The 22,516-nt window shown below is 42.5% G+C and overlaps 1 protein-coding gene and 1 non-coding gene across 2 annotated transcripts in view; both read left to right on the top strand.

The window, feature by feature from the left end:
* The window catches only part of SLAMF6 (SLAM family member 6), a 37,745-nt gene that overhangs the window by 2,250 nt on the left and 12,979 nt on the right, over positions 1-22,516 (top strand).
* LOC112814972 (U6 spliceosomal RNA) lies at positions 3,446-3,552 on the top strand. Its single transcript, XR_003205902.1, has one exon. It is a non-coding gene; the product is annotated as a U6 spliceosomal RNA (small nuclear RNA).

The following is a 22,516-nucleotide window of genomic DNA, read 5'->3' as shown; positions in this document are numbered from 1 at the left end:
TTGGGGTCAGAAGTTCGAGGAAGGGAAAGAAATCTGCTGCAGCAAGGATCGGGCACAAATCAAGTCAATTTTGAAAACAAGCATGAAGGAAGATGACTCATGCTATCCAAACTTCTTTCCAGTTGGTCAGACACTGTGACTTGGTATTTTTTTAAAAAGCTGAAAAGATAAACCATATTGAGAAATAATTCCCCTAGGTATAACTGGAATCGGGCGTCATCATGCTCTGGAGAAAATGAATTTCATTAGTTTCTCTGTTTTATTCTTTCTAGATGGAAACATCAAACATTGACATGCATACAAATTACTAGGGAATCTTATAATACTGATTCTGAATGCAGGCAAACCTTCTGCATTCATAATAAGCTCCCTGGTAACCCCAATGTTGCTCCATGGACCACACCTTGAGTAGCAAGGATCTAGATTTCACGGGATTTTAGTCATATTGGGGTTGAAGGGAGGGAGAAATAAGGACTAATTCTTTGCGTATGTTTGCCAGAAGCAGATACGGGTATTCTAATGTTCAGGAGAGAAGTGGTTGCAAGCATAGGCCAAGCCAATACATGTGAGTTAGTCATATGATTGTGAGGTTCTGAGTCAAAACTTTTCTGCTAAGAGATTGTATCCAATGGCTCCCTTCCTCTGAGCAGTGTTAGCTACTTCTCTTACCAACCATCCACACCTTCCAATGTTTATTGTTGCTCTTTATTGTTGCTCACCACGGGCAAGGATTTGTTTTGCATTTGACATTATGGACATCAAAGACAACTGTACTTTACCACCTCTCAGAGTCCGTGGTCTGCCCCAGGTGACCTCCAGCCTCCCATGCCTCTCAGCTTCCAGCCTCCCAATCCCCATCTAGCCTCAGCTGGGTCTCCATCTACAGGCAGATTTTCTTTCTTTCTTCCATTAAGGTAAAATTCACAAAACATAAAATAATAATTTAAAGTATGTAATTCAGTAGCATTTAGTACATTCACAATGTTGTGCAACCACCACTTTTATCATTCCAAAACATTTTATCACCCCAAAAGAAGACTCTATGTCCATTAAGCAGTAATTTCCCATTTGCCCCTCTCCCCAAACCCTGCTCACCCCCCAGCAAATACCAACTAGCTTTTTGTTTCTGTGGGTTCACCTATTCTGGACATTTCATATCAATGAAATGGTATGATGTGTGACCTTTGTGTCTGACTTCTTTCACTTAGCATAATGGTTTTGAGGTTCCTTCAAATTGTATCATGTATCAGCACTTCATTTCTTCTTATTGTTCAATAATACTCCATTGTATGTATGTACCACATTTTATTTATCCACTCATCTATATAGATGAACACTTGGCTTGTTTCTACCTTTTGGCTCTTGTAAATGGTGCTGTGATGAAGATTTGTGTGCAAGTATTTGCTTGAGTACCTGTTTTCAATTCTGATCCAATTCTGGATCATACGATAATTCTCAGATTAATCTATTTATTAATCGGAGTTTACACTCCGACCAGCAATGTATGAAGGTCTTAATTTCTCCAGCACTTATTTTCTTAATAATTATTTATCTTATTAATTCTTACCAGCACTTTCTGATGATGATGATGATGATGATGATGATGATGATGATGATCACTCTCCTGGAGTTGGTATTCAAAGGTTTCTTTTCCTGTTCCAGCAATTCATTAGTTAGTTTCTAAAAGATAAAATTCATAGGCAGAAGCTTCTAGGAATTTCCTGAGTCTAGGACGTCTCACTGGTGACAAAATCCCTTCTCTAGTTTTATTCTGCTTCTCATTCTTGAGGGGGCATGGGACAATGGATCATATTCTGTAGCTACTTCCTGCTGGATGTTGGCATTGTCGTGGGGATCAGCAGAGGTGCAGAACCTCTTTCTAACTAGTCTGAGATATGTGGGTCACCGGGCCCAGCTCTGAGCTGTTCATACCCTTGTGTTACCACCATCTGTAATTGTATGGCCTCTGTATGCTTGGTCACAAACTGTACCAAACAGGTAAGTATGCAGGTCCAAAAAGTAATGAGTCGCGGGATTATTAGTGGCCGCAAGAAAGAGAGGAAATTTATGATACTGGGTCGTGCCATTTGACAGTCGGCCAGACTTAATCAGGAGATCCTCCTCTGGTTGAAGGTACGCAGTCAAGCCTCCTGATCAAAGAGTTTTTTAATATCCACTTCCACTTCATCTGAGGTATTATTACCCCAGGTACAACATGACGTATTAGTTACTACACAGATTCCCCCCTCCTTCTGCTAACAAGTAGTCCAGAGCTGGTCTATTATCTCACACTACATTAGCTAAGGAGTCAAGGACAATTTTTAATTTCTTGAGGGCACTGCCTGTATTTCTAGCGAATGTTTCTATTGTGCCAATTCCTGACGGGTGGCTTCATGATATAAAACCTCCCCAAGGGGCGGTTAATGTGATGGCCAATCCAAAGCTGGCCAGAATCAGTCCCAGGGCTCTCTTTCCCCGATGGGAAGATTGAGTAGGATTATGTAAGGTCATCCTCACAGGACTCATGAAGCATACAATACATTGCCCAGTGAGCTGGACATCGTCAATGGACACGTGAGCAACAGCAAGAAGCAGGGAGATAAAAATCCCAGCTGGAGATGAGTCCCTTGGGAGCCTATGGTGGGATGATCCACAAATAAAAGCATATCCTGGGGTATGCAGGCTCAGTGAGCCTGCACTGAGTTAAACCAGTTAAGCAATTTGGGACCCCAGCTCGGGGATGCCATTGCATTCAGGAGACAATGGTCTGCTCCACAAGACTGTGTAATTGATTGGACCCGTGGCTGCCTTTCCAGGGGCCTGATTATATAAATAGGGACATCTGATTATATAAATAAGTACATCTCCAGCACCCCTTAGGTTTGGTCAGTCTTGTCCTTGCCTTACATTGACTTTCCCACGTCCCTGTAGTGTTGTCGCATCCCCTCACTGGACACCAATGAGCTTCACTTGGAAAGCAACCCTCAGTGACGTTGACAGTAAGAGGGGCTGTGGATGTTTCAGGGGTACACCCACAGCAGGGCCTGACGCTGATATGCAATTCAGGTATAGCACCCCTCTCCTCCCAGTATCATTAACAATGGGGGTAAGGTTTACACACAGAATTTCTCTATGGGAATGACCCAGCCATACAGCTATGGAAGGAGAACTTTTATTTTATTCTTAAAATTTATTTATTTATTTATTTATTTGAGAGAGAGAGAGAGAGAGAGCGTGAATGGAAGGGGCAGAGGGAGAGGAAGAGAAAATCTCAAGCAGACTCCCCACTGAGCACAGAGCCTGACTCTGGGCTTAATCCTACAACCCTGAGATCACGACCTGAGCTGAAACCAAGAGTCGGACGCTTAACCGACTGAGCCACCCAGGCGCCCCGGAATGAGAATTTTTAAAGGAATTCAGGGAGCCCATAAAAAAACTTACATTAGTGCTTGCTTCGGCAGCACATATACTAAAATCGGAATGATACAGGGAAGATGATCATGGCCCCTGAGCAAGGATGACACACAAATTCGTGAAGCATTCCCTATTTTTTATGTATTAATCGAAATCAAATTTTGCGTTGTAATTGTGTGTTATTTCCTAAGCCCAAAATGTATGTATTAAGCATAAAACCTGTTATAACTTAGAAAAAGATTTGCCACTGCTGCATTAGAATAGAGTGGACTTTACATCTAACATTTTTTAAGAGTAGAAAATTTTTTTCCTGATTTTTACCCTTTAGAACATATTACTTGGCAAACAGGACATTTTCAGAATAGATTCAGTAACATTTTATTAAAGGATCTGTGTGCCAAGTACTATGCATATTTGTATGTTGGCCGATCATCTCTAACAATTTAATGTTAAAAATTATGTGTTTATCATACAGCCTTAAGTGGAGGTAGCCATGCCTCACTGATACGCTTTTCAGTCTCATTGGAAACTTATACCACAGCTCATATCGCTTGTTCTCTGAAATGTCTAAAGGAGATGAGCTCTCAGCCATGAAGAACTTTGGCTTCTCAGAAACAGCTTGTTGCCAAGGTCAGGCTAAGAGGAGACCTGCTTACCCTTGTGGTTGCCCAGCTCATGTGAGCGGTCTCCACTTTCCCACTTAGCTAGCTCGCCTCTGCATATGTGCTATTGACCTGAAGGTACCTAACTAGCAGTCTGTTACTCTATGGCATATCTCCGTTGACAAGTCATTTTAACACTAGTTAAGTGAAAAGAAAATTGATCATTCTTTCAGTAGTTTGGAGCCTTTGTGGTCTCAGATGTCCTGCTTCAATTCTCTTTGTGTGCTTGGAAAGTATATATATATATTACTGTGGTTTTCAGGATTTTTTTTTTTAACACATTGACATCTTAAAAAAAAAAAAAAGATGTTCGCACATTCTCAGGGTATGGTGAAACAGATAGAAGTAGCTTCTCTGGGTCCAGAGCAGGGTCCAGAGTCCTACTCACTGGGCTAACTCTCCTTAACCAGCTCCCGATGGCACCTGAATCATCCGCACAGGGCTCTTGGAAACCACTGGTCGGGAGCATTCCTTGTTCTCATTAAGCCAAATAACAGTACTTCCAACACCACTGTCAAATTGATTTGGTCTTCATAATTTTGTATTCTGGTTTCAACCAGAATCATTCCAATTTGTATTTTTTCATTCCAATTTTTAAATTAAATTTTTTATTCATTCTTAATCAGGTTCATCAGTAGACGCTGTTATTCGTAAGAACTGTGATTCCAGGAAATGAGGATAACTGATGCCTTTTTTGCAGTTTTGAACAAAAGCATTTACAACTGTTAAATTATTATTTTGTAAAATTCTTACAGCCTCACCATTTCACCTCCTCACATGCTGATTTAATATTTTTTATGTAAAAATAGTCCTTTTCCCATTGTGTCATTAGTTCTTAAAATGCATTAAAAAACAACCAAGCTGACTTTCACACCTTGTATGATCAGCTGTATTACAAACACATATTGGGGTGACAGTGTCCTGGAAAGACATAATATTTCTCACATACGACTTTACTGAGGAAATAATATACCAATTAGCATGGTCATGTCACCTTGTGCTTCAAATTGAAATTTTTAGGATCATGAAATTACAAAGTCAGATAAGGGATTTATAAGTATTTTTTTGGTAATGCCTTAGGCAGACTTTCCAGAGTAAATTCTGGGCCCCGTTGCTGTTTATGTTTTATTGGATATTTTTTGCCTTTTTCACTTTATCAATTTCCTACAAAACCATCCTCAGTAAATTTTTCCTAGTCTCTTTAGGTGTGTGGTTGCTAGTCGTGGGAGTGACACATAAGGGAGGCCAGAAGTTGGGTTGAGAGTGCAAGAGACTATATTGTGCTTTAATGATGTCATACTTGATAATAAGTGTATAAGTTACCAATATATGAACTGATGTTAAATATATCTCCCACTTAGGGACGCCTAGATGGCTCAGTCTGTTAAACATCTGCCTTCAGCTCAGGTCATGTTCTCAGGGTCCTGGGATGGAGCCCCATGTCAGGCTCCCTGCTCAGCGGGGAGCCTGCTTCTCCCTCTCCTTCTGCCGCTCCCCCTGCTTGTGCTCTCTCTCTCTTGTCAAATAAGTAAATAAAATCTTTAAAAATATATATCTCTCCCATTTGAATTCCCGTTGGATAAAGTTATTTCTTGATGTGAAAAAAAAACTTACATTAGGGTCACTCTGGATTGGGTGCTGTATAAGCCATCCAGTTTCAGTCTGCGGGTGTCGGTGACATGTCCAACAGCCTTTTAGTTTATTTCCCTCTGCTATGAGTTTACTTAGCTTCCCTAGGGAGTTCAGTTCCCAAGGGTGCTCTGGTGTGTCTGTACCTTGAGATATTCCTAGAACCACTATGACAATAATGAATATCAGGAAAGTGTTCACACTAAGATCTTAAGGGCTAAAACACGGTACCCATCCTCTGGAAGCTCGTGAGCAAGGCAAACAGGACTTGAAAACTATCCATTTTTACCATGTATTAGCAATGAGCGGTGGCATATCTCACTGAACAGTCACAGGGAAAATGGCTTAATCTCGTCAAGGCAGCAAGGCAGAACAGCAGGCTAGCACTGTGTGGACTGAAATCACAGCAGTTCAGATCTGAGTGTCCTGTCCACTGGGGTTTTACTTAACTGCGTGTCCCTGGAACACAGGTTTCAGGTCAGTGTGGCTCACGGATGTGTTTGTTGTTGTCTGTTGCTTCTAGCACCTCGTCTCCCGAGCTTCTGGTGCAGGTGACTTTTCCACTCCAGAGTTGGGGATCCAAGGCACCACCCCTTCTAGTTTTAAAGAAGAATGCGTGGCCAACAGTACTAGGTGGGGCCCTGTGCATACTGGGTGTGGCTGATCCCGGGGTGACCCACTTTTCCATTGGAGGTGCACCCAAAGGCCAGGTTTGTTGGGTGAAGCCTGATTTCGGTAGGTAGGGGGAGGCAAAAATGCCAAGGATACTTGCTGAGCATGCTGGAGATTAATTACATGCTCAATGGCCAGAGAAAACTCCGGGTCTGGTGGTGAGTAGGAATGAGAGCCTTCAGGAAAGAGCCTCCCGTAAGTCGTTCTGAATGGGCTAGATTTTGGTTCGGGTCGGCTCTTACCCTGGTGGGAGCTATTGGTAATAATTTTAAACAGTTTTGCTGTGTTTCTGGACACAACTTCACCAGGGTCTTTTCCAGAAGGTTCTTTTAGCTCCTCCTCCTGTCTTTCTAGAGGACTGAGGTCTCCAGGCACAGAGTGTAGCCTCCATTTGATGTCCAAAGCTCTGGCTACCCCAGAAATGACCTTTGATATGGAAGCCGACCCATTATCGCTTTGTAGTGACCTCGGTAACCCAGATCAGGGAAATCCCTCTTTTTCTTTCTTTTTAATTTTTTTGAGAAAGAGACAAATGCAAGCAGGGGGGTGAGAGGGGAGAGGGGGGTGAGGGGGGTGGGCAGGGACCGTAGGAGAAGGAGAGAGAGAATCCCAAGCAGGCTCCACGCTCTGTGTGGAGCCCGATGTGGGGCTCGATCTCACGACCCTGAGATCATGACCTGAGCCGAAATCAAGAGTCGGATGCGTAACCAACAGAGCCACCCAGGCGTCCCAGGAAATATCTCTTTTGATAAGGCCTTTGGTACTTAACTTGCCCTTTCTGTCCTACAGGGAGAGGCCTCCATCCATCCAGTGAATGTGTCTACAAATACCAAGAGGTATTTGAAACTCCAGGTGCTACTGGCATAACAGTAAAATCCATTTGCCAATCTTCCCCGGGTGGTGCCTCCCAGTCTGAGGTACCACGGCTAAAGGGGGTACCAGAGGCCTGGCTTGTATATTATTTGTCTGACAGTAGACACACCGGTTTGCTATTCTTTTAATAACCTCTCTCATCCTTGGAATGTCTATAATCTTTGTTAACCACGGGCATAAAGCTTCTTGGGCATAAAGCTTCTTGGCCATAATGCGTTGAATCATGTGCACTCTTAGAAACCCCCCAGACAGTTTGCTGGGTGCCTGGACTTTCCCACTGCTCTTTGTCATCCAGTCTCCGATTATCAGGGACCACAGGGAGCCCATCTTTGCTGCCTCTTCTGTTTCATCTCAGGAGCAGGTGGGGGTAGACTGATAAAGAGGCAAAGAAGGGATTACTGGCCTCTGCAAACTCTCCCCTGATCTAGCAGAACTTTCCGTGCCTGCGTCAGCCATACGACCTCCCGGTATTACTTCTGGAATTTCCTTTCTGGTGGCATTTACAGTGAATGCCCCCTGCCACCTGTAGTGGCTTCTGCCCTGCTTCCAGCAACCCGTGGATTTCTTTGCCATATCTGATTTCTTTATTTCCAGCATTTGAGAACCCTCTTTCTTTCCATATGGCTCCATGAGAGTGGATTACAGAGGTGTATTTAGAATCAGGGTGAATAGGTACCAGTTGATCTTGACCCGACTCTAAAGCTCTGCTTAGCACAATTATGTCTGCGTTTTGGGCTGAGGAGCCTGGGGCCAGCCTCTTAGCCTCCACAAGAGTGTTTAGGGACACAACCACACAACCTGCCTGTCTTGCCCATTTCCTATGAAACCGCTGCCGTCTACAAACCAGCCTTCCTCTGCATTGGACAGGGCTCCAAAGAGTACACTTGATCCGTTACTTCTGGGCAACTGTGGGTAGTAGGTGGATCAAGATCAGGAAGTGAGGTGGCTGGGTTGAAAGTGTGGCATGGGGTCTAGCTGCATGGCCTGACATCGCAGTAGTCTGTGCCGGGATAACCACAGAGGTCCTTTGGTTTCCAATAGACCAGAGACCAGGTATGGGGTCCAGACTGTTGTGGGCTGACCTGCAGTTTTTCTCTGCCTTTTTGATCGAAAGGCATGTGGCTCAGGCAGGGAGTCCAACCGCTGGCCACCACGTCCAACCATTTAGAGAAATAAGCTACCGTTCTCTTCAAGGGCCCCAGCATTTGGGTTAACACCCCCATAGCCACTTCTTGTCTTTCATGTACATATAAATCAAATAGCTTTTCAAAGCCTGGTAATGCCAAGGCTGGGGGCTTCTGAAAGGAGGGCTTTAAGTCTATTGAAATCTTGATCACATGTTTTATCCCACTCAAACAGGTGGGTCTCAGGTCCCCGGAGCTTATCATAAAGGGGTTTCATGATTAGCCCAAAGTCAGGAACACAGATGCAGCAAAACCCAGACATTCCCCAAATCCCCCACAATTGCTTGGGGGTCCTTGGTGGGTCTGGCTGACATACTGCTTTTTCTTTCTTGAGGAAGACCTTGTTGCCCCCTTAGAAATAATAAGCCCCAAGCATTTTACACCTTCCTTAGAAATTTGAGCCTTTTCTTTTGATACCTTATATCCCTTGCTAACTAGAACATTTAACATGAATATAGTATTTTTGTCAGAATATCTTCAGTGAGGCTGGCTATTGGAATACCATCCACACGTTGCATGAGAGTACTCTTTTCTAGAGTTAACTCTTAAAGCTTGTTCTGGGATTTCTCCAGAGAGAGTGGGGGAATTTTTTAAATCCCTGAGGTAAACCAGTCCAGCAGTATTGTTTTCTTGGGGGGCTGACGCCTTCCCACTCAAAGGCAAATAATTCTTGGGATTCAGAATCTAATGGGGAGCAGAAAAAGGTCTTCTTTAAATCTAACACAGTGTAATATTTACTATCACTTGGCTAATTGTCTAACAGGGTATACAGATTGAATACTACAGGATGTATGTCTCAAGTAGCCTCATTAACAGCTTGGAGGCCTTGAACAAATTTGTTCCTTGCTCCCTGGCTTTTTAATGGGTAAGCTGGGGTATTGCATGGGGATCTGCACAGCCTGATCAACCCTTGTTCCAAGAGTCTATTTATTACCCAGAAGATCCCTTTTATAGCTTCTGGTTTTAAGGGGTGTTGCCTTACCCCAAGCCAATGATCAATCTGTTTTATTTTTTTTTTAAGATTTTATTTATTTGTCAGAGAGAGAGAGAGCATGAGCAGGGGGAGAAGCAGGCAGAGGGAGAAGCAGACTCCCCACTGAGCAGGGAGCCTGATGCGGGGCTCCATCCCAGGACCCTGGGGCCATGACCTGAGCCGAAGGCAGACACTCAACTGACTGAGCCACCCGGGCGTCTGATCGATCTGTTTTAATTCCACCATCACTAGTGTGGCACTGTGGGCACATCCCAGTTGTCCTGGTGCTCAGACGTCCAGGTTAACCTGCGTGAGTTTAGCTCCCTAGGACCTGGACACTTGGATCTCTATCCTTTCCTGCTCCCAACTAATTAAGGCTCCCAGTTTGGATGAAATGTCTCCTCCTGAAAGAGGAAGAGAGGACGTTCTGGTGCATAAAGAAAAGAGTGCTTTCATCATGTTGACCCGATGCCACAGGTCAGAGTCTCCAGAAATCTTTTGGTTTCTCCTCTTCCCGAGACTCCTTTTATACTACATTTTGTGTTAGAAAGGCTACCCTTTTGGGTGCTCAACACAGAGGAAGCGGCTCCAGTATTGAGCGAAAATTCAACCGACTCTCCTCCCCACTGCGAGGGTCACCAGGGCTCCTCATGGGAAATGAGGATCTGGTCATCTGAAGCTGACCTGGGAGCCCCACGGTCCCATCACATCCCATCCTTGCTGAGGGGCAGCTGGGATGATTCAGTTTTGCCCATCCTCCTTTTGTGGGCCGTGGGAGCAATTCTGTTTCCATTGCCCTTCCTGTTTATAGTAAGCACCCTGACTGTAACCTAACTCTGTCAGAGGCCTCTTGATCCCACGGGTGGGGGAGCGGGGGAGGGCAGGGCGGGGACTCTCAGCCACGTGTCTTCCTTCCTAACCCTGGGTTACCTCCGGACTGATAGTCTTTCAGCCCCTTCTCTGGCTTTTGCCACCACCACAGACTTTTCTTCTGCCTTTGGGAGGATGGTTAGTAAAGCTTGGATGTCCACCCAGACTGGACTGTGCATAGAAAATATACAGTAAATTTATAAATTCAACTAGATCAGCTCATAGTCCCCTGGTGTGCCTTCCAGTCACACAGGTCTGATGTTGAAAAGAGGACACGCACATTAATGAGACGTCTGTGACCGTGAGGGACCTGTCTAAATGGGAATATTCCAGCCCCAGGCTGGAAGCGGGTCCCTAATCTAGTAGTGCTATCTGGTAAGGGAGGAGACATCGGGGACTGCTTGGGGAGGTGTTAATGGGAAATCAGGGGTTAGCACTGATGGGGCTGGAGGAATTGGGGTCTGGGTGTCACTAAGGATCTGGATACCAAGGAAATAAGGCAGAGGTTTATTACGACTTAATGGCTGACTTGGAACTGTAGAAGGGATTTGAGGCAAATGGCTTCTAGCTTTATGTCTTCTGACTTAAAGGAATAGTTCTTCATCAGATTTAATATGGGAAGTATTTTTGAAGTTTTAGGTTCCACATTTATCCCACAAATTTTACATTTCCTTTATAAATCTTCATTTCGGTATAGTTGCATAAAGGATTGAACATATGGGATCTCTTCCCATTTTCTTACTTTTCTACAAAATAATTTTAATTGCAACGTGGCATTGAATTTTAAAGTTCCATTTCCTGGCCACTTTTCTCCATCCTCTACAGTATATTGTGGCCAGGCTATGTTGCAAAAGGAGATCACTTGCTTTTGCGTCCAGGGCGAGTATCCAGGAGGAGCTTCCAGTTCTGGAAGCTACAGCCCACGGGCTTTCCCTCGGAGTAGAACTGGTCCCATGTTCTGGGAATTTTCCTTAGAGTCTCCTAACCTACACAGGTAGCTTACAGTGAGTAGCAGTGACACAAATGTCACACCATCTTGCTCACAGAATATTTAAGACTCCAGTGGCTTGTCCTTAAAAAAAAAGCTAGAGAAAGAAAGATGCCCCAGTGTCTTCTTAAAAGACATTTGGAGACTGCCAAGGACTCTGGGGTGTCTCTCTTATCAGTTAGTAAAAGGGAAGGTAAACCAGAGAACCAGGGATCCCTACTTACAGATTGCCAGGAAAGAAAAGAAAGGAAGGGCAAGGTACATAAAGGCCAAGTAGCCAGGGTGGTGATCCAAACAATCAGCAACGGTGTATTGAGTATAAACATATGACCCAGATATTAGATCAGCCAGGACGGAGATGTCTGGCAATCTCCCAGACTCTAAGCACTGGATACCAGAACAACAGTGTCCAGAGTCCCTGACAGAGGGACCACCCAAATTTACCCTCTGACTAGTCTTTAAAGGAATGTTCTCATTTCACCAGGAGCATCCAAGCCTCCTGAAGAGCCAGGTTATGCCATCTTCCTGTTTTTCCTGATTTACTCAGACTTTGGGAGACAACTCTAATTTACCTCTAAAAGCTGTGCTGTCGACCCAGCTTATGCCAGCAGAGATCATTTTGAGTAAACATACTCAGTGTGGCCGCTGGATTTCAGGGGAGATCTCAACGCTGGTGGCAGTTATAGACACCAAGGAGGGAGAGCCCCACGAGGAATCTGCGCCCGGAGCATCCCCAGGAGCTTGAATGGGTTAGCCCAGGACCAGCTGCCACTGCCCTCCGCTCTGCCTGTTGGAAACCAGGGAACTGGAGGGCAGAACCTCAGAAGGACAAGAGTCCCATCTGGGTCACCAGAATTTGTTCCTGGACCAATGTGGGTCGGGTCTGGGGTGAGTTATAGAGAGAGACTATGCCAGCTGAAGTTGCCTTATGAAGTCTTCTTTATTTGCAGCAAATAAAGAGAACATGGAGAATAATTTCCAAAGCTGTGACTCCCCAAACAGGAGTAAGCAGTCTCCTTTATTTCTCTCTCTTTTTTAAGTCAATTTTTTAAAATTCAAGTATAATTAACATACAGTGTTACATTAGTTTCAGGGTAATAATCTAGTGATTCAACAATTATATACATTACTCAGTGTTCGTCATGATGAGTGTATTCTTAATCCCCTTCACTTGTTTACCCCACCTCCACCCCCACCCACCTCCCTCCTGGCAACCAGCCGTTTGTTCTCTATAGTTAAAAGTCTGCTTTTTGGTTTCTCTCTTTTTTCTTTGCTTTGTTCCTTAAATTGCGCATATGAGTGAGACCATATGGCATTTGTCTTTCTCTGCCTGACTTATTTCACTTAGCATTACACCCTCTGGATCATCCATGTTGTTGCAAATGGCAAGATTTCATTCTTTTTTATGGCTGAATAATATTCCATTGTGTGCATACCACATCTTAATCCATTCATCTATGGATGGACACTTAGGTTGCTTCTGTATCATGGCTATGGTAAATAATGCTGCAATGAAAGATATAAGGGTACCTATATCTTTTAGAATTAGTGTTCTTATTTTCTTTAGGTAAATACCCAGTAGTGAAATTACTGGATCATATCATTTTATATCATATCATATCATTAATTTTTTGAGGAACCTCCATACTGTTTTCCACAGCAGCTGCACCAATTTGCATTCCCACCAATAGTGCAGGAGGGCTCCTTTTTCTCCACAACCTTACCAACACTTGTTATTTCTCGTGCTTTTGATTTTAACCCTTCTGACAGATGTGAGGTGATATCTCATTGTGGTTTTGATTTGCATTTCCCTGATGGCAAGTGATATTGAGCACTTTTTCCATGTTCCTGTTGGCCATTTGGATGTCTTCTTTGGAGAAACATCTGTTCATGTCTTCTGTCCATTTTTTTAATTGGATTATTTGTTTTGAGGCTGTTGGGTTATATAAGTTCTTTGTATATTTTGGATGTTAACCCTTTATCAGATATATCATTTGCAAATATCTTCTCCCATTTGGTAGGTTGTCTTTTTGTTTTGTTGATGGTTTCCTTCACTGTGCAAAAGCTTTTTATTTTGGTATAGTCCCAATCATTTAATTTTACTTTTGTTTGCCTTGCCAAAGGAGACATATTTAAAAAAATATTTCTACGGCTGATGTCAAAGAGGTTACTGCTTGTGTTTTCTTCCAGGAATTTTATGGTTTCATGTCTCACATTTAGGTCTTTAATTCATTTTGAGTTTATTTTTGCGTATGCTGTAAGAAAGTGGTCCAGTGTCATTATTTTGCATGTAGCTGTCCAGTTTTCCCAACACCATTTGTTGAAGAGACTGTCTTTTCCCAATTGTATATTCTTGCTTCCTTTGTTGAAGATTAATTGACCATATAACTGCTTTTATTTCTGGGCTCTCTATTCTGTTCCATTGATCTATGTGTCTTTTTTATGCTAGTGTCATACTGTTTGGATTGCTACAGCTTTGTAGTATATCTTGAGATCTGAAATTGTGATTCCTCCAACTTTGTTCTTCCTTTTCAGGATTGCTTTGGTATTCCGGGTTTTTTGTGGTTCCATACAAATTCTAGGATTTTTTTGTTCTAGTTCTATGAAAAATGCTATTAGTATTTTTGCATAGAGATTGCATTAAATTTGAAGATAAGCAGGCTCCTCTCATTGAATTCTGGGATGAATATGCAGAGAGGGAGTTCCTCCTCATTGCATGTAATGGGCAGGCATAGAGTTGCTCATGCTCACTCAGAAAACATGCCTACACATACATTGTATGTTATGCTAATGAGGCTTATGCCCTCCCAGGGCAGGGATTTTAACATTATGATGAAGCTGAGGTAACCATTGGGCACTTTATGAGTCATCTCCCCAGGCATGTACTGGGGGCAGGGGATGGAGGGGGGGTTGGGGGATCCTATTCAAAATATTTCTTTTCCTGTTCCAGCAATTCTTTAGCTTGTTTCTAAAAGATAACATTGATAGCTAGGCAAAAGCTTTGAGGAATTTCTTGAGTTGTGGGGTTCTTCTCACTGGTAACAAAATCACATCACCTGGGCCCCGAAGCAGCTCTCCTTGTGTCCAATGTCTCACAGAAAGGCTTTGGAACATTTTCTGTAACCTCTGTCCTTCACCTTCCCAAGCAAACTGCGTCCAGCCTTTTTCTTTTTTCCTAGACATTCAGGGGCCTCTACCTTCCACTTCTCCACCTTCTTCCATTTTGTCTCTTCTTCTGTCACAGACTCCTTTCTCGTCCCCCTGTACCCAAGCAAACTCCCCACAAATAAAAGCAGAGGCAAACAGGTATTTGAGCTCATCCTTGAAGGATAACTAGGAGCTCACCGGGTGGAAAAGGCGAGGAAGGGCATTTCAGGCAAAAGGAACAACAAAGCAGAGAAAGAACAGGGCATTTTTGGAAGAATACAAATAATTGAGGTCTGGGAACCTCTTGTTTTTATTCAAAACTCTGCTACAATGTTATCTCCCCTGTGAAGTGTTCCCTGACAACCCCCACCTCTCCTGGCCCCTGATGCTCACTTCTTTGTCCACAGAGCACACACCTCTATTGATTCAACATTTATTGAGCTAGAAAGTGTGCTAAGTCTTAGGGAATACAGAGATAATAAGCACAATCCCTATGATAAAGACTCTGGAAAAGAGAGGAAAACAATCTCATAATTACAACAAAAAGAAAGAAGGACTAATTTTTTTATTGTTATGTTAATCACCATACATTACATCATTTGTTTTTGATGTAGTGTTCCATGATTCATTGTTTGTGCATAACACCGAGTGCTCCACGCAGAACGTGCCCTCTTTAATACCCATCACCAGGCTAACCCATACCCCCACCCCCTCCCCTCTAGAAACCTCAGTTTGTTTTTCAGAGTTCATCGTCTCTTATGGTTCGTCTCCCCCTCCGACTTATTCCCTTCATTCTTCCCCTCCTGCTATCTTCTTCTTTTTTTTTTTTTAACATATATTGCATTATTTGTTTCAGAATTACAGATCTGTGATTCAACAGTCTTGCACAATTCACAGCGCTCACCATAGCACATACCCTCCCCAATGTCTATCACCCAGCCACCCCATCCCTCCCACCCCCCACCACTCCAGCAACCCTCAGTTTGTTTCCTGAGGTTAAAAATTCCTCATATCAGCGAGGTCATATGATACATGTCTTTCTCTGATTGACTTATTTCACTCAGCATAACACCCTCCAGTTCCAGCCATGTCGTTGCAAATGGCAAGATCTCATTCCTTTTGATGGCTGCATACTATTCCATTGTGTATATATACCACTTATTCTTTATCCATTCATCTGTCGATGGACATCTTGGCTCTTTCCACAGTTTGGCTATTGTGGACATTGCTGCTATAAACATTGGGTGCACGTACCCCTTCGGATCCCTACATTTGTATCTTTGTGGTAAATACCCAGTAGTGCAATTGCTGGATCGTATGGCAGCTCTATTTTCAACTGTTTGAGGAACCTCCATACTGTTTTCCAGAGTGGTTGCACCAGCTTGCATTCCCACCAACAGTGTAGGAGGGTTGCCCTTTCTCCACATGCCCGCCAACATCTGTCATTTCCTGACTTGTTAATTCTAGCCATTCTGACTGGTGTGAGGTGGTATCTCATTGAGGTTTTGATTTGGATTTCCCTGATGCCGAGCGATGTTGAGCAGTTTTTCATGTGTCTGTTGGCCATTTGGATGTCTTCTTTCGAAAAACGTCTGTTCATGTCTTCTGCCCATTTCTTGATTGGATTATTTGTTCTTTGGGTGTTGAGTTTGAGAAGTTCTTTATAGATTTTGGATACTAGCCCTTTATCTGATATGTCATTTGCAAATATCTTCTCCCAGTCTGTCGGTTGTCTTTTGGTTTTGTGGACTGTTTCTTTTGCTGTGCAAAAGCTTTTTATCTTGATGAAATCCCAATAGTTCATTTTTGCCCTTGCTTCCCTTGCCTTTGGCGATGTTTCTAGGAAGAAGTTGCTGCGGCTGAGGTCGAAGAGGTTGCTGCCTGTGTTCACCTTTAGGATTTTGATGGAGTCCTGTCTCACGTTTAGGTCTTTCAACCATTTGGAGTCTATTTTTGTGTGTGGTGTAAAGAAATGGTCTGGTTTCATTCTTCTGCATGTGGCTGTCCAATTTTCCCAACACCATTTGTTGAAGAGACTGTCTTTTTTCCATTGGACATTCTTTCCTGCTTTGTCAAAGATGAGTTGACCACAGAGTTGAGGGTCCATTTCTGAGCTCTCGATTCTGTTCCATTGATCTATGTGTCTGTTTTTGTGCCAGTACGGTACTGTCTTGATGATGACAGCTTTGTAATAGCGCTGGAAGTCCGGAATTGTGATGCTGCCAGCTTTGCTTTTCTTTTTCAAGATTCCTCTGGCTATTCGGGGTCTCTTCTGGTTCCATACAAATTTTGGGATTATTTGTTCCATTTCTTTGAAAAAAGTGGATGTTATTTTGATGGGGATTGCATTGAATGTGTAGATTGCTCTAGGTAACATTGACATCTTCACAATGTTGGTTCTCCCAATCCATGAGCATAGAACGTTTTTCCATTTCTTTGTGTCTTCTTCAATTTCTTTCATGAGTATTTTATAGTTTTCTGAGTACAGATCCCTTGCCTCTTTGGTTAAATTTATTCCTAGGTATCTTATGGTTTGGGGTGCAATTGTAAATGGGATCGACTCTTTGATTTGTCTCTCTTCTGTCTTGTTGTTGGTGTATAGGAATGCCACTGATTTCTGTGCATTGATTTTATGTCCTGACAGTTTCCTGAATTCCTGTATGAGTTCTAGCAGTTTTGGGGTGGAGTCTTTTGGGTTTTCCACATACAGTATCATATCATCTGCAAAGAGTGAGAGTTTGATTTCCGCTTTGCGATTTGGATGCTTTTGATTTCTTTTTGTTGTCTGATTGCTGTGGCTAGGACTTCTAATACTATGTTGAATAGCAGTGGTGATAGTGGACATCCCTGCCGCGTTCCTGACCTTAGGGGGAAAGCTCTCAGCTTTTCCCCATTGAGAATGATATTCGCTGTAGGTTTTTCATTGATGGCTTTTATGATATTGAGGTATGTACCCTCTATCCCTATACTCTGAAGAGTTTTGATCAAGAAAGGATGCTGTACTTTGTCAAATGCTTTTTCTGCATCTATTGAGAGGATCATATGATTCTTGTTCTTTCTTTTGTTAATGTATTGTATCACGTTGATTGATTTGCGGATGTTCAACCAGCCTTCAGCCCAGGGATAAATCCCACTTGGTCATGGTGAATAATCCCTTTAATGTACTGTTGGATCCTATTGGCTAGTATTTTGGTGAGAATTTTTGCATCCATGGTCATCAAGGATATTGGTCTGTAATTCTCCTTTTTGATGGGATCTTTGTCTGGTTTGGGGATCAAGGTAATGGTGGCCTCATAAAATGAATTTGGAAGTTTTCCTTCCATTTCTATTTTTTGGAACAGTTTCAGGAGAATAGGTATTAATTCTTCTTTAAATGTTTGGTAGAATTCCCCTGGAAAGCCATCTGACCCTGGGCTTTTGTTTGTTGGGAGATTTTTGATGACTGCTTCAATTTCCTTAGTGGTTATAGGTCTGTTCAGGTTTTCTATTTCTTCCTGCTTCAGTTTTGGGAGTTGATACATCTTAGGAATGCACCCATTTCTTCCAGGTTATCTAATTTGCTGTCATAGAATTGCTCATAATATGTTCTTATAATTGTTTGTATTTCTTTGGTCTTGGTTGTGATCTTTCCTCCTTCATTCATGATTTTGTTGATTTGGGTCATTTCTCTTTTCTTTTTGATAAGTCTGGCCAGGGGTTTATCAATCTTGTTAATTCTTTCAGAGAACCAGCTCCTAGTTTCGTGGATCTGTTCTACTGTTCTTTTGGTTTCTAGTTCATTGATTTCTGCTCTGATCTTTATTATTTCTCTTCTCCTGCTGGGTTTAGGCTTTATTTGCTGTTCTTTCTCCAGCTCCTTTAGGTGTAGGGTTAGGTTGTGTATTTGAGACCTTTCTTGTTTCTTGAGAAAGGCTTGTATTGCTACATACTTTCCTCTTAGACTGCCTTTGCTCTATCCCAAAGATTTTGAACAGTTGTGTTTTCATTTTCATTGGTTTCCATGAATTTTTTTAATTCTTCTTTAATTTGCTGGTTGACCCATTCATTCTTTAGTAGGATGCTCTTTAACCTCCATGTATTTGAGTTCTTTCCGACTTTCCTCTTGTGATTGAGTTCTAGTTTCAAAGTATTGTGGTCTGAAAACATGCAGGGAATAATCCCAATCTTTTGGTATCAGTTGAGACCTAATTTGTGACCTAGGATGTGATCAATTCTGGAGAATGTTCCATGGGCACTAGAGAAGAATGTGTATTCCGTTGCTTTGGGATGGAATGTTCTGAATATGTCTGTGAAGTCCATTTGGTCCAGTGTGTCATTTAAAGTCTTTATTTCCTTGTTGATCTTTTGCTTAGATGATCTGTCCATTTCAGTGAGTGGGGTGTTAAAGCCCCCCACTATTATTGTATTGTTGTCAATGTGTTTCTTCGCTTTTGTTATTAATTGCCTTATATAATTGGCTGCTCCCATGTTCGGGGCATAGATATTTACAATTGTTAGATCTTCTTGTTGGATAGACCCTTTAAGTAGGATATAGTGTCCTTCCTCATCTCTTATTACAGTCTTTGTTTTAAAATCTAGTTTGTCTGATATAAGGATTGCCACCCCAGCTTTCTTTTGGTGTCCATTAGCATGGGAAATGGTTTTCCACCCCCTCACTTTCAATCTGGGGGTGTCTTTGGGTCTAAAATGAGTCTCTAGCAGACAGCATATTGATGGGTCTTGTTTTTTAATCCAATCTGATAGCCTGTGTCTTTTGATTGGGGCATTGAGCCCATTTATATTCAGGGTAACTATTGAAAGGTATGAATTTAGTGCCATTGTATTGCCTGTAAGGTGACTGTGACTGTATATTGTCTCTGTTCCTTTCTGGTCTATGCTGCTTTTAGGCTCTCTCTTTGCTTAGAGGACCCCTTTCAATATTTCTTGGAGGGCTGGTTTCGTGTTTGCAAATTCCTTTAGTTTTTGTTTGTCCTGGAAGCTTTTTATCTCCTTCAATTTTCAATGAGAGCTTAGCTGGATATAATATTCTTGGCTGCATATTTTTCTCATTTAGTGCTCTGAAGATATCATGCCAGTCCTTTCTGGCCTGCCAGGTCTCTGTGGATAAGTCTGTTGCCAATCTAATATTTCTACCATTGTAGGTTACATATCTCTTTTCCTGAGCTGCTTTCAGGATTTTCTCTTTGTCTCTGAGACTCATAAGTTGTACTATTAGATGTCGGGGTGTTGACCTATTTTTATTGATTTTGAGAGGGGTTCTCTGTGCCTCCTGGATTTTGCTGCCTGTTTCCTTCCTCACATTAGGGAAGTTCTCTGCTATTATTTGCTCCAATATACCTTCTGCCCCTCTCTCTCTTTCTTCTTCTTCTGGGATCCCCATTATTCTAATGTTGTTTCATCTTATGGTATCGCTTATCTCTCGAGTTCTTCCCTCATGATCCTGTAGTTGTTTATCTCTCTTTTTCTCAGCCTCTTTATTTTCCATCATTTGGTCTTCTGTATCACTGATTCTCTCTTCTGCCTCATTTATCCTAGCAGTTAGTGCCCCCATTTTTGATTGCACCTCATTAATAGCCTTTTTGATTTCGACTTGGTTAGATTTTAGTTCTTTTATTTCTCCAGAAAGGGTTTCTCTAATAACTTCCATACTTTTTTCAAGCCCAGCTAGTATCTTTAAAGTCATGATTCTGAACTCTAGGTCTGACATCGTACTAATGTCCGTATTGAGTAGGTCCCTGGCTGACGATACTATCTCTTGTTCTTTTTGCTGAGGTGATTTTTTTCGTCTTGTCATTTTGTCCAGGGGAGAATAGATGAATGAGAGAACAAAATGCTAACAGGTGAACAATGTCCCCAGCAAATACACTCTATACAAATCAGAAAAGACCTGAAACCAGGGGAAAAGAAAGGGAAAGAAAGAAAAAAGAAAGAGAAAAAAAAAAGAAAAAGAAAAAGATAAAAACAAACAAAAACAGAACAAACCAAAGAAAAAAAACAGAATATGATCAAATATGATCAGGCTAGTGCATAGATCAGTGCCACACACTAGATTTTGGGTGTATTTTGGTCTGTTAGAAGAAAGTGCCTCCTAAAATTTTAAAGGAAGAAAGACTTATATATGTACAAAATAAGGGTTGATACAATGAAGGGATGGAAGATGACTGTAAAGATGAAAATTATAAAAGGTTTTATAAACGGAATTGATAAGATAAGAAGTTGTTTGAAAGAAGAAAGAAGAAGATTTTTAAAAAAAAAGAAAGAAAAAAATGGGAGAGACTATGATCAGGCAGGAGAGTAGAACAAAGCCATACACTAGTGATTTAAGGTATATTTTGATCTGTTAGAAGAAACTGTATATCAAAATTTTAAAGAGAGAAGAACTTATATATATATGCCAAAAATAAGGGTAACTACTATGAAGGGATAGAATATGACCGTAAAAATGAAAAATAAAAAATGTTTTTTTAATAAAGGGATTGATAAGATGTTGGTTGAAAAAGGGAAAAAGAAAAATTCAAAAAAAAACAGTTAAAAAAATTAACTTTGAAAAACTAATGAATCATGGTAAAAAAACCATGAATTCTATGTGCAGTATTCCCCTAGCGCTGGAGTTCTCCCGTTCTCCTTGATCGGTAAACCTGGTCTTGGCTTGCTGGCTGTTGGTGCTGATCCTCTGGGGGAGGGGCCTGTTGCCGTGGTTCCCAAATGTCTTTGCCGGAGGCGGAATTGCCCCACCCTTGTCGGTCTGGGCTAAGCAAGCTGCTCGGGTTTGCTCTCAGGAGCTTTTGTTCCCTGCAAGCTCTGGTACAGCTTTGGAGGACCAGGGTGAAAATGGTGGCCTCCCAATCTCCACCTGGAGGAGCCGAGAACTCGGGGCCCCGCTCCTCAGTGCACCCCCAGAGAAAAGCAGTCAATCACTCCCGTCTCCCCGGTCTCCGGCCGCACTCCGTGCTCACCCGGCCTGTGACCGAGCTTTTCTATCTCTGGCACCCGACCCCGTGTGGAGTCTCCAAACCCAGCAGATCCCTGTGGTGCGCTCCTGCGCCGCTCTTCCCCGGGGAGGAAGGGGAGTCTCCCCGGCTCTGCCGCTTGTTGGGTCCCTGCTGGAGGCGCAGTGGCCCGACTGGGCTGCGGATCACAGTTTATGGCCACCCCGAGCTGAGAGCCTGCGCCTCGGCTCCGTCTCTCCACAATAGCCAAAATATGGAAACAGATGATCATAGGGGAAGGGAGGGAAAAATAAAAGAAGACAAAATCAGAGAGGGAGACAAACCATAAGAGACTCATAACTCTAGGAAACAAACTGAAAGTTGCTGGAGGGGAGGTGGGTGGGGGATGGGTTAACTGGGTGATGGACATTAAGGAGGGCACCCGATGTAATGAGCACTGGGTGTTATATGCAACTGATGAATCACTAAATTCTACCCCTGAAAGTAATAATACAGTATATGGGAACTAAATTGAATTTAAATTTCAAAAAAGGGCAGCTGAACGTATAAGGATGAGTGTTGGTGATGAGGGAAGAGTGATCCTCTCTGAGAGGGAATGTGTGCATTAAATACTTTTTGGAGATGAAAAAGTGAGCCACGTGCACACCTGGGAGAAATGCTTCCAGACAGAGGGAACTGCAAGTATACAAGCCCCAGTCTATTCAAGAAATAGCCCAGGCCAGCATAGTTCGAGCAAAGCAAACCAGTCTGGAGAGAGTAATAGGAAATTAGGTCAGAGAGATAAAAATGAGCAAATCATTTTGGTCCTTATAGGCCATTGTAACTGTTTTGGTTTGGCTTGGTTTTTGTTGTTGCTCTAACATTTTTAACTGAAATATAACACACAGTGACTCTTTCCACATTTTGGGTATTGTGGACATTGTTGCTATAAACATTAGGATGCGGATGCCTCTTCGAATCACTATGTTTGTATCCTTTGGATAAATACCTACGAGTACGATTGCTGGGTCATAGGGTAGTTTTATTTTTAACTTTTTGAGGAACCTCCATATTGTTTTCCAGAGTGGTCGCACCAGCTTGCATTCCCACCAATAGTGTAGGAGGGTTCCCCTTTCTCCGCATCCCCGCCAACATCCGTCATGTCCTGACTTGTT

Source organism: Callorhinus ursinus, unplaced genomic scaffold (assembly GCF_003265705.2).
Source record: "Callorhinus ursinus isolate GAN/ISIS: 27379988/994484 unplaced genomic scaffold, GSC_fseal_2.0 scaffold88, whole genome shotgun sequence".
Taxonomy (NCBI): Eukaryota; Metazoa; Chordata; class Mammalia; order Carnivora; family Otariidae; genus Callorhinus; species Callorhinus ursinus.
The sequence above is the reverse complement of the archived record's forward strand: the minus strand, read 5'-3'. Positions and strand labels throughout refer to the sequence as shown.